The sequence below is a fragment of the Sturnira hondurensis genome, unplaced genomic scaffold, assembly GCF_014824575.4.
Source record: "Sturnira hondurensis isolate 20B ecotype Veracruz unplaced genomic scaffold, ASM1482457v3 Scaffold0015596, whole genome shotgun sequence".
NCBI lineage: Eukaryota > Metazoa > Chordata > Mammalia > Chiroptera > Phyllostomidae > Sturnira > Sturnira hondurensis.
The window spans coordinates 24,433,909-24,446,230 of NW_028088227.1; positions in this window are offsets into that span (position 1 = coordinate 24,433,909).

The following is a 12,322-nucleotide window of genomic DNA, read 5'->3' on the forward strand; positions in this document are numbered from 1 at the left end:
TGTGTCTTCTTCCGTTTCTTTCTTCAGTGTTCTAGAGTTTTCCAAGTATAGTTCTTTCACTTCTTTGGCTGAATGTATTCCTAGGCATTTTATTTATTTATTTATTTTTGCTATAGTAAATGGGATTTTTTTCTTAGTTTCTCTTTCTGATAGTTCATTGTTGGGTATGAAAATGCCTTCGATTTCTGAATATTGACTTTGTATCCTGCTACTTTGCTAAATTCACTCTTAGGTCAAGAAGGGTTTTTTTTGGTGGAACCTATAGGATTTTCTGTGTACACTATCATGTCATTGGCAAATAATGATAGTCACCCGCCTTTTTACTTGCTTATGGGGACTTTTGTCATAAAAAGTTTAACTTCTGGTCCTGGCTGGTGTAGCTCAGTGGATTGAGTGTGGGCCTGTGAACCAAACAACCTCAGTTCGATTCCCAGTCAGGGCACATGCCTGGGTTGCAGGCCAGTTCCCAGTGGGGGACGCACAAGAGGCAACCATACATTGATGTTTCTCTCCCTCTCTCCTTCCCTTCCTCTCTAAAGATAAATAAATAAAATATTTTTAAAAATAAAAATAAATAAACAAAAAGTTTAACTTCTGTTGTCAGCCCGTTTATTCATCTGTTCCTTTGGATCCTATGCGAGTGTGTTCTGGCTTTGGTCGGCCAATCCTATTCCAGGGTCAGAACCAAGGTCATCCAGCTTCTCTTCTGCTGGTCTTAGGGTGTTATTTTTCATATTTTGTGAACAAAGCAAGAAGTGGATCTGACCGCACACATGTTATTCCATCCTCCCTCCTTATTCGAGATGCCCCCCTGCCGTGGATGGAGCTCTGATAGGTGTTGGGGGCTGCTTCTGCACCCACTGATTTTTCCCCATTTCTGTGGCCAGGAAACTCTCTTTAATTTACTCTGCTTTTCTTACATGTCTAGGTATCTATTAAGGCACATTCTTGGTTATTTTTTAAATAGACTTTTAGGGAAGTTTTAGGTTTACAGCAAAGTTGAGTAGAAGGTACAGAGAGTTCCCATGTGAGCCCTGTCTCCCCACACACACTCAGCCTCCCTCACTATCAACAGTCGGCCAGAGTGGCATATTTGTTACAAATGACAGACCTACATCGACACTTGGGATCACCCAGTTTACACTGGGATTCACGCTCAGTGTTGCACGCTCTGTGGGTCTGGACGGATGTATGATGACATATGTCTCCCATTATAGTTCATGCAGAACAGTTTTCCTGCCCCCCCATCCTCTGTGCTCCACCCATTCATCGTGGCTTCCCCATCCCCAGCCCCACCCTGCCGCCAGCCACTGGCCATCACTGATCTTTTTACTGTCTCCGTGGTGCTGTCTTTTCCAGTGTCACTGAGTTGGAATCACACAGTGTGTACACTATTCAGAGTGGCTTCTTTCACTTCGTAACATGCACTTAAGTCTCCTCCATGTCTTTTCATGGCTCAATAGCTCATTTCTTTTCATCACTAAATAACATTCCATTGTCTGGATGGACCATGGTTCACTTATCCACCTACTGAAGAACACCTTGGTCTGGCAATTATGAACAAAGCTGCTATAAACACCCATGTGTAGGTTTCTGTGTGCAAGCACATTTTGGACTCTTTTGGGTAAACACCAAGCAGTGTGATTGCTGGATAATGCAGGGTAGGGCCAAAGCAGGTTAACAGTTGTTCATATCAAAAATAATACAATGTTAGTAAATAACACAAGAATAAACTCTGTGTTTTGCATACTCACTACTGCTGACCTGCTTTGGCCCCACCCTGTACGACATGAGTAGTTTCGGTTCTGTAAGAAACCGCCAAACTGTCTTCCACGGCGGCTGCACCGCTGTGTATTTCACCGGCCATCAGTTAGAGGCCCTGATGCTCTGCATCCTCGCCAGCGTGTGGTGGTGTCCATGGGCTGTGGCCATTCTAATAGGTGTGCAGTGGAATCTCGTGTTGTTTTGATTTTCATTTCCCTGAGGGTATACGATGGGGAGCGTGTTTTCATGTGCTTATTTGCCATCTGCACCTCTTCTTTGGTGGGGCATCCATTGAGGTCTTTGGTCCATTTTATGAATTGGGTTGTCCATTTTCTCACTGAGTTTTGAAGCATTCTTGTATATTTTGGATATGGTCCTTTATCAGATACATGTTTTACAAATATTTTCTCCCAGTCCATGGCTTATCTTCTCATTCTCTTGACAGTATGTTTTTACAGCATGGACGTTTTTTGTTTTTAAATGATACAAATAAGTTCATTTTTTAATAAACTATTATAGTTGTACTACAATTGTCCCACATTATCCCCCTTTGCGTCCCTCTGCCCATCCCACCCCCTGCTCCCATAGACAGTTCCCACCCTGCTGTCCGCGTCCATGTGCCATTCTAGTAAGTCTACTTCCACGGTCCTTCACACCAGCGACTATGAGCCGCGCTCCGTCGGTAGGGCTGTGAGCTGCCTGTACCTGTCTGCATCCTGAAGTCCTGTTTCCCATCTCCACGAGGTTCCGAGTCTGGAGAAACTGAAGGTGTGTTTAGAAAGGTATGTTTCCAGGAAGAGCGAGAGGGATTTGAAGTCGAGGTCAATTATGTCAAATACCCTGATTTGTCTCCTCATTTATCCCGCTCTGGCTGCAGAGAAATAAGACAATTGCTAATGAGACTGGTGCCCTTGTATGTAGTTTCTGCTCTAAAGGCTCATGAGGTTGCTTTGTTTCTGTTTTTTAGGGAGGAAGAGAAGGAGAGAAACACTGATGTGAGAGAGATACATGGATTGGTTGCCTCTTTCAGGCCCCCACCCAGGGGTACACTGCAGGCATGTACCCTGACTGGGAATCGAACCAGCAACCTTTCAGTTTGCAGGCCCACACTCAAGCCACTGAGCCACACCAGCCAGGGCAATCATGAGGTTCTTTTTTCCTCTGGACATGGAATCTAGACCTTTGATTTTGAAACCAAATTTGAACTTTTTATTCTGGAGCCCCAATTGCCTTAGCAATTGGAATAGATGTGTGGAATCGATCCCAGAGTATGGGCTGTCTGCAGGCTGTGGTGCAGTGACGATGTGTACTTGGAGGGAGTGTAGCTGGTACAACACCGTCAGTCTTCTCTAGTTTGAATCTTCTCTACAGGGTGACCTTGGTCTTGGCTTGCTTCTAAGTCCTCCTCAGGTTGTGGCCTTTTCTGGACTCAGTGCCTCGCTCTTCAGTGCTGAAACCAAATTGAGATTCTAGGCTCTTCGGTGTCCATTTCTGAAGCAAACTTTTGCTTGGTAGCATAACCTGGGGAAGGTGTTTGGTTGAAGGCTTCAATGAGGATTCTCTATTGGTCTTTCGTGAATTTGGTGTGGCTTCTTCATCCGTGCTTCGTTGGGTCTGGAGCCATGTTGGAAGACAGAAGCCCTAACCTTCAACCAGGAGATGAGAAGTTTTTTAATTGTAATGGAATTAAATGAAGTCCAGTTTATCAATTCTTCCATGGACTGTGCCTTTGGGTTGTATCTAGAAAAGTCATCATATCCCGGGTGACATAGATTTCACCCTACATCATCCTCTAGAGGTTTTGTAGGTTGACATCTGACATTTAGGTCTGTGGTCCACTTGGAGCTATTCCTGTGGAGCTATGAGGTCTGTGTCTAGCTGTTTTTCTCGCATGTGGATGCCTGGGGCTCCAGCGCCATTCGTTGGAGGGACCGTCTCTGCTCCACTGAGCGGCCTTTGCTCCCCTGCCACAGGGCAGTTACGCATCTGTGTGGGTCTGTTCTGCTGATCTCGGTCTCTCCCACTGACACCGCACTGTCCGGGTCCTGTTGCTCCGCGGCAGGTCAGTGTCGGGCAGCGTCTGCCCTGCAACCCTGCTCTCCTTCAGGACCCTGCTGGCCTCTAGTTATTTCTCAGAACCGTCATCTTCTTCTCATCACTTGCTGCTTCCTAGTGTCAGGCGCCATCAAAAGTCTTCGGGGGTTTGGCTGAGATCGCGCCCACGTGTGTAGCAGTGTGGGGAGAACAGGCACGGCCACACTCGTGTGTCGGGACGTGTGTCTGCGTCCCGGGCTGCAACCTGCCCCTCACTGTAGGAAACAGCCGTGCAGGCGGCCGGCACCCCCAAGCCATCGGGACTCTTCCACCACTTGGCCGCTCTGCCTCTGAGCTGACCAGTGTTTCTACGGGCGACTGAGCAGCTGATCAACATCTATTTATTTTGGCCAAGAGGAAGTTTTGGAAAATGAGAAGTGGATGACACTGTTTAGTCTTCCGTCTTTCTGCTGACTCTGGGAAAAGCCGGGGCCCCACGCACGACCCGGGAGTCAGTGGGCTGCCGGGAAGGGAGCTCCCAGCACGTGGGTCCGTCAGCTGGACTCGGGGTTGATCTTTTCCCTCCAGTCACTTAGCCAGATCCACGTCAGCGGCAGCACCAGGGTGTCAGAGATCAGGGCGGCATCCAGGGTCATCTTGAATCCAAGCAACGCGTGCCATCCCAGCTGCCCAGTTGTCCCCTGGCAAACCTATGCTCTTCACACTCAGCCTGGAACGTCCTTCCCACTCACGCACTTTTGTCTGCGGGTACACTGACTGTGTGTGTGTCAGCAGGTATGTGAGGGTGTGTGTGAGTGTCAGCAGGTGTGCAGCTATGTAGGTGTACAGGTGAGGCTGTGTGGGCACGTGGGCAGGTGTGTGCATGTGCACGTGTGCAGGTGTGTTTCTGGAGTTACTCTGTCACTGGGGACAGTGCTGGGCATGGCAGTCCAGTCCTATCTCTGACTAGGGGCAGCCTTGCCAGCCTGTGCCCAAGGCCAACGTCACTGGCAGGCCTGGACCTTTCTGGAAGGCAGGCTGCGCTAGGCACTAGAAGGGTCTGGTTCCCCTGGAGCAGCCCTTTGACCAGGTCATAGCACATTTTGAAACCCATTTCTCTCCCATCATAAGGACAAGCAGGCGCAGGGTGAGGTGCCAGCCAGGGCAGGGACTCAGTGAACCCCAAGTTTACAGTGAATTTGCAGCAAGGTGGGGCTCCCTGGCCCAGCCCCCACCCCGGTCTGCAAAGTGGCCTGTCCATGGAAGTCAGGCAACTGTCCCGGGGCAGTCCTGGCACCTGAGGGCCTGGGTCCCCATCCCCAGGCCCTCCTCCGGAGCCAGCCGGACCAGAACAGAGTAGTGGCCGCTGGCTGCTCACACATCAGTTTTCATTTTCCGGTCAGTGTACAGAGGACTAAAGTCCAGGAAAAACAAATATTTTTGGAAATTTCAAAAGTCATGACTCATTATCTGCAATTAATTTTCTTGCAAAAGAGGTGAGCCATGCTCTGAGCAGCCTAAATGTCCCCTGTCCTGTCACCCTTCATTTCAGAGGAACTTGAACAAAGTGCCCCTGCAGTTCTGAGGTGCCCATCTGTGTCCCGAGGTGGCCGCAACAAAGGGCCACAGGCTGGGGGCTGAAACAACAGAAACTCCCCACAGTCTGTGGCTGAGAGGCCCGGCTCAGGGAGTCCCAGGGCCATGCTCCCTCTGAGAATCCTGGGGAGCGTCCCCCCGACACCCAGCTCCTGGTGGCTTTGAGCATCCCTGGGCTTGTGGCCACACCGCTCCATTCCGTGTTTGTGGTCACACAACCTCTCTCCGCCCTGCGTGTCTGTCCTCCTCTCTTCCCTAGGCCTGTAGGGCCCTCCTAGACAGTCCTGGGTGACCTCCTCATCCCAGAGCCGTAACCCAACCAGATTTGCAGGCGTCCTTGCCTTATTAAAGTCCCATTCACTGTTTCAGGGATTGAACGTGCATTTTGAGGGTCAGGGGTACTCCCATATCCATGTGACCTTGCTGCCAATTGGTCTTGAGCCCCTCATGCAGAGGGGAAGGAGAGGCCTGGCCAAGGCCACCTGAGGGAGGGGCCCAGCTAGGGGGATGCTAGCCTATCAGCCACCTCAACCCACTAGGCTTCTCTCATTTACCAGTCTGGCTTTGAGGCGGTGGGCGCAGGTATCTGTGGATGACACGCCTAGCCAGGGTCCTAAGGGCTGCCCCCCAGCCTGTCTGTAGAGATGTTGCCCCAAAAGGCGCAGGCCCCCTGGCATGGCCTGTAACACCCACTCCACATTCGGGATTCAAAATGGACTGGTGTCGCAATTCTGCAATGTTTACAAGAGACTCTGTCCGTTACCCCAGGCGCTGTAAACAGACTGGCCAGCTCCAGGCTGCGTCATTGCTCACTGCGGTTTGGGTGGGCAGTTCCAACAACGTGCTCCATCTCCCCGGTTATCCCTGAGTGAGCCAGAATCCTCAAGGAAGGGAGTATGGCCCTTTACCCAGCACCATCTCCCCAGCCTCTTCCTGAGCCTCCTCCTGTGGGACACTTCTGCCTGGCCTGGGGGCCATCTGCAGGGGGAAGGGACAGGGACATCAAGCTCCCTGATTTCACTGAGACTGCAGCGTTGTTGGGCTGAGCGTGTGCATGCATGTATGCAGATGTGTGTGTGCCAATGTCCTTAGGGGTGTGTGCCCCTAGACTGTGTGCCCCTAACCACTCTGCACAGAACAATCTTTTTGTATATATGTCCACATGTTTGTATGTATGTGTTCCTGGTGTGCACATACATGTGTCCCTGCTGTTACTGCATGCATGCATGTGTGAACTCATGCCTCTGGCTCCCTCTTCCTCCTGTTGCTCACACCCCACCCCCAGCCAGCCTTGCCCGTTGTGATATGGAAGACACTGCTGACCCACAGCCTGTGCCTGGTTAGCAGGGGCACCTGGGCCGCCTGCTCTTGATCCCGCTGGGGCGAGCCAGTGGGGGGAGGTTGGGGAGACCCCTTTGGTCCAGACGCCTCCTCTGAGATGAATGGCAAATGTCAAAGGCAGCCCCAGGGAAAATAGTTCCCACACCTAGTCATGCCCACAGAGAGGTCGGGAGCGGGCCAGGAGCATGTGATGGGGGCAGACAAGGCCCCTTTGTGTGCCGGGGCAGCTGTGCCCAAGCAGCGAGGCTAAATGGACGGGCCGTCTGGCCGCCTGTCCTACCCTCTGGGGATGATAGTTCTCCGTCTGTCGCATCAGTGTCTGAGGCTGCCTGTCAGGCCGAGGCCAGTCCCTGGACCTTCAGGGGAGCCCGGGACACTGGTGGCAGTCAAGAGCTACCTTCTCCCCCACAGAAAAATGTTCAGGCCAAACTATTCATAAATATGGTAATGCTGATGGTTGCTCAGAGCCACGAGAACAGTTGGAAGTGGGTAATTTAAATTCGCTTTGGCTGAGGCTGAGTCCCAGGGTCTGAGTCAAAATGAAATGTGAGGAAATGCAGACCAGCGGGGCCCTGCGTGGGGCCCTGCTGTGGCCTCGTGGAGGTCAGTAGCCGCAGCCGTGAGGACATGGCTCTGTGCCGCCCACCCCACTATAGTGCAGCCCTGCTGTCCCCACCACCCCATGTGCCCCAGAGTGGGGCAAATCTTGAAGCCTCCAGCCTCCCCCCCTTTTGCTGCTGAGCCTGACCCTGGGGCTTCCCTGCGACCAGCAGAACTTGCCTGGGGATGGTGCAGGCCACCTTCCATGCAAGGGATTTTCACACTTGGGTCCCAGGTGCCGTTAGAAGACACGCCTCCCTCCTTCCCCGCGAGCAGATGGGGGAAAGGGGTGTTGCTGAGTAAACAGCAAATGCTTGAGGGCTGCAGGCCACCCAGTGGCCCAGGGTCTCGCTGGCGAGGTGGGAAGTCTGCCCACCAAAGAGGGACCCAGAGCAGAGCCTGACGGTTGAGGGTGGAGGCGCCGTAGGGGGGGGGGGCATGGTTATGAAATGCTTAAAAACATTTGTACAATTTAAAGATTTATTTATTTATTTTTAGAGAGAGGGGAAGGGAGGGAGAAAGAGGGAGAGAAACGTCAATGTGAGGTTGCCTCTCACACGCCCCCAACCAGGGACCTGGCCCCCAACCCAGGCATGTGCCTTGACCTTCCTGATCGCCGCCGATGCTCGTCCCGCTGCGCCGCACCAGCCAGGACAGACGTAAAATACACAGGAACCAGCCAGAAGGGGCTCCCGCTGGGACAAATTCGAGCATCAAAATAGAGTAAAGAAGGGCAGTAGCTGCACGAAATGGGACTCTGAAGCTCGGTTGACATAAACACCTCCATTACTAGATGGGAGAAGAGAAAGCTCGCCCTTACCGTAGAGTTTCAGCTGATAAATGATGGACATAGGAAGTCACCATGCACTTGTCACCATAACAATTTGGGTGATGAGAACAACCGGAAACAACAGCTCGTGGTGCAAATGGCTCAAACTCCTGCATGCCCCCCCAAAACGTGTACAAACTACAACTGGAGCTCACTTTCCAATGGAGACCCCCGCACACAGGCAGAGTAGCTCCTCCAGTAGTGGACACGGGGACACATCCACCGCCCAATGGGGCGCATGCAGATGAGCGGCACTCCAGGGACATCTGGGTCTAATAGACAACCGAAATGGGGGACATTTCATCTTCAATGAGGTTGTAGTCACAACAGTCAGGAAAGGCTGAGGAATGCTCCAGACTGAGGGGGATGTGGGGACACGGCAACCGGGCTGCACATGACCCTGGACTGGATAGTTTGCTATAAAGGACATTACTGGAACCACTGGCAAAACTTGAACAGGCCTCTGGCTGAGGAATATATGGGTATTCTCCATTCTCTGCTCTTGGAACTTTTCAATACATTTGAAATTGGTTTGAAGTAAAAAGCACATTAAAAAAATAAAGTAATTCCTCATGTGGCTGGTTCCCACTCTGTCCCCAAGGCTGCCGTCACCTGGAGGTGCTGGCAGGCACCTGCCTTCTGCAGACCTGGAGGAGGGGGAGGAAGCCGTTCCCCGGCCGAGACCCACAGAGAGGTTCTTGCTCCCAGGACCACGCCCTGAGGTCCAGCTAGATACACAGGCCACAGTCCGCAGGCCAACTGTACTGACCTTCACCTCACAGCTGAGCGGGGCCAGGCGGTGGAGGAGGCCCAGGGTCACTGGCCCCACAGCCTGTAGGACACAGGGGCTCACTGGCCTTGGGGTGGCCCCAGAGCTCCAGGAGGGCCCCTAACCCACTCTCACTAGGTTCCCGTTTCCCTGGTGGTCGGATTCCCACAAGGTTCTTCTTAAACACCCACATTCCCAGGCTTCCTCCTAGAGCCCTGACCCAGAATCTCTGTGGGGGTGGGCAGGAGGCTGGGGACCTCCACCTGGGGCAGTGGGACCCAAGTGGATACCACCTCTTCCTCCTCCATCAGGAAGTTCTGGTTGTATTTGTCTGGCAGGCCCACCGGCTCACCTCCTGAAGCACCATCCCCCACCCCGCAGGGCCAGGCCTTGCCTCAGCTCTGCTTACTCTCTGCCTCCTGAAGCTGGTGCTTCTCCTGGCCCGGGCCCACCTCCAAGTGTGGGGCTTTGGCCGTCAGGCCTCTGCATCCACTCCTTCCTCCACTCACCCTGTAGCTGCTGGGTGTGTGTGCTTTCAGGGGATGTGCTTTCTAGTGGGCCCAAGAGGAATGCCTGACCACAGCTCACGCCCAGCCCTCCCTAGGCCCAGGCGGATGGCCAGCACGGGCCCCACATCTTCCCCAGAACCCTAAGTCTGCCCATGCGTGGATGAGAACACAACCTGTGACCGCCCATGGAGACACCAGCTGAGCAAACGTGGTTTACAAAGAGCCCATCTCTGCCAGTTATCGAGTTAGTCCCACGAGGAGTCAATATGGAACGATTTCAAACCAACGACTCAGAATCATAACGGGCGTGAAATAGGAGGTTGATACTGTGGCCCAGACACTGTCAGGAGCCCCCAGGCCACAGAGACGCTGCCTTCTGGTGCTGAGACAGACCACAAGGATAACCTTCCTGTCACGATGGTGGACTGGGGCGGCGACTGAAACAGGGCACCTGTCTGCAGGAAGCTCCTTGCCGGGGACCCGTCAGCCTCACTCAGATCTTATCCTATCATTTTAAGGTGCTGGAGGGAAAAGATGCCCTTGGTTGTGTGATGGGAGAGTCCACATGGCCTGACTTCCCAGGTTTCTGGGATCAGGTCACTCAAACTGGCCCTGAAGGCTGCTTGGGGGTGGGGTGTGCCGAAGGGAACTGGGTGCACTTGAGGAGAAAGAGTGCTCCCAAGGACTTGAGGCATCTCCAAGAGTCCCAAGCACTGTCTTTGGGTGAGCTCAGTGGTGACCTGGCTCTGGAAACCAGCACCATCCACTGTGGCAGCATCCAGAGCTTCGGAGATCCCGGGGAAGGCTTTGCAGAGGTGGGGCTGTGGGATGAAAGTTCCTTTGCACCTCCCAGGGGGAGCTGGAAGGAAGGGCTCTAAGCCCCAGCACAAAGCAGCAGCTTGTGAAGCCAGCAGGAACTGCAGGCAGGGAGGATGGAAGTGCCAGTCCCACTGGGCCATCGGTGCTCCAAGAGGCTGCCATGGGGTCTGGCCTGGGCTGGAGGCCCAGGAAGGAGGAGTGGGGAGCTGGTGGGCCGCTCGTCACTCCTCTCCCCTTTGGTAAATATCACAGTAAAGGTCCCCAGGCACATTTCATAGGGTGCATGTGCCAATTTTACCGGGCCCTCTGATTTCTATAACCCAGGTGATAATTTTGCCCAATTTTATTTTGTCCTTATTTCAACAAAATAAGCACCTGTCGGGTGAGGGCATGGCAGGCCCTCTCTGTGGGCCCTGTTCCTGTGAGCCTGTGGCGCTGGCATGGGGCGGGGCGCCCAGCACTCCACAAACAGCACCCCGCCCCCCAGTAACTCCTGGCCAGGACCATGAACATGAGCTTCAGGGAACAGCAGGAAAAGCCATCCAGCCTCCTGACAGCACACAGACGCTGATGGGTTCCCCACACGGTTGCTGGGGGCCCCAGAGGCCGCAGCTGGCTTTGTCATGGGCCTGTCCTGATCAGAGCAGTGATAATGGTTCCCTCCAGATGCTGGAGGGGCCTGACCACACTCCAGGGAGTGAGGCCAGTGTTTGGGGACAGTCCCTGGGGCCACATTATGGCACCAGGGCGAGGCTCGGGGGACAGTTCCCCTGTCAACCTGCCAAGGGCTAGGCCATTTCCTCTGAGTGGGAGGGTAGTGGCTTCAAAGAATATTTTTGGGATAAAACCACCTACAAAAGCTTCCTTGCCTGGCCCCACCCCTCCACCCCTTCTTCTGGCTGTTGGGAAGCTGAGCTTCAGGCTCCAGCATCTCTAGGGAAATATTTTAACTGCTAAGGGCAGCAGTGCTGCTGGGACTCATTATGAAGCCACTCATCTGACTTCATGTCAGCATCCCAGTTCCCACCCCTCACAGCCCATTGGCTGCATTCCCCCAACCCAGGCCCTGCCCCGCACCAGGCATGTCTGACCCTTCTCCATGGCAAACGCCCGCTGCCAGATGAGGCCCCAATGGCCAGTCATACCAGTGAGGCAGCGCTTGAAGTGCCAGGCGCACGCTGGCTGACCACTGGAAGGTCGCGGCCCCGAGGGCTGGTCAGAGAAGCCTCCTTCCTCTGGGTAGAGCCAGTGTCGTGGCCCCGGGGCACTTGGCTGACACCGTGACCCAGAATGTCACAGCCAGCCCTGGGCAGCCACTGCTGGGCAACTACTGGGTTGGGGTGGGTGAAGCCACAGCTTCGCCCAGATTTGAAATGTGGAGGTGGCCGCTGGCCTCATCCAGGGCAGCACTGGTGGGCCGGTGGGACATGAGGGGCAGCAGAGAGAGGGGTGCATGCAGCCCCCACCCACCTGCAAACTTCGCCTCAGGTAGGCTGTTTTGGTTTAGGATGGAAAGTGCTTGTGCTGGGGATGAGCCAGCGCAAGGGAAGGGTTAGTCAATGAAGAAGTGGCAGAGGGACCAGGACCTGGTCTGTGGGGGTGTCTGAGACAGATGGGGGTGCAGGACAGGCCCAGAGAAGCATCCTTGCCAGTTATCCCGAGATTCCCCAGGGCTGGGGAAGCAAGGTGGCAAGGATGAGGATGAATTTAGGCCGAGGAAAGCAGGGTGCCTGCAGGAGAGCCCCATGAGCGGGGCAGGGGCAGGGTAGATGCCTGGGCTGCGGTGAATTCTGGGACAGAGGAGCTTCCCAGGAGTCTGACTGTCCTTTGCAGGCAGCCCAGTGCCTGTCAGTGTTCAGAGGAATTTGTCTGACGGTCTTATGATCCAAGCTTTCCCAGTCCTATGGGATTAAGATAGAAAGTCGTGGTTTGCAGTGAGCTGCCCAGTTAGAGATGGACATTCCATCCTTCACTTTGATGGGACAATTCCCACATGCCCCCAGGGGTTTGGATGAACTGGTCAACCCTGGGAAATCTCTCCCAGACCTGGACCGTCATCGT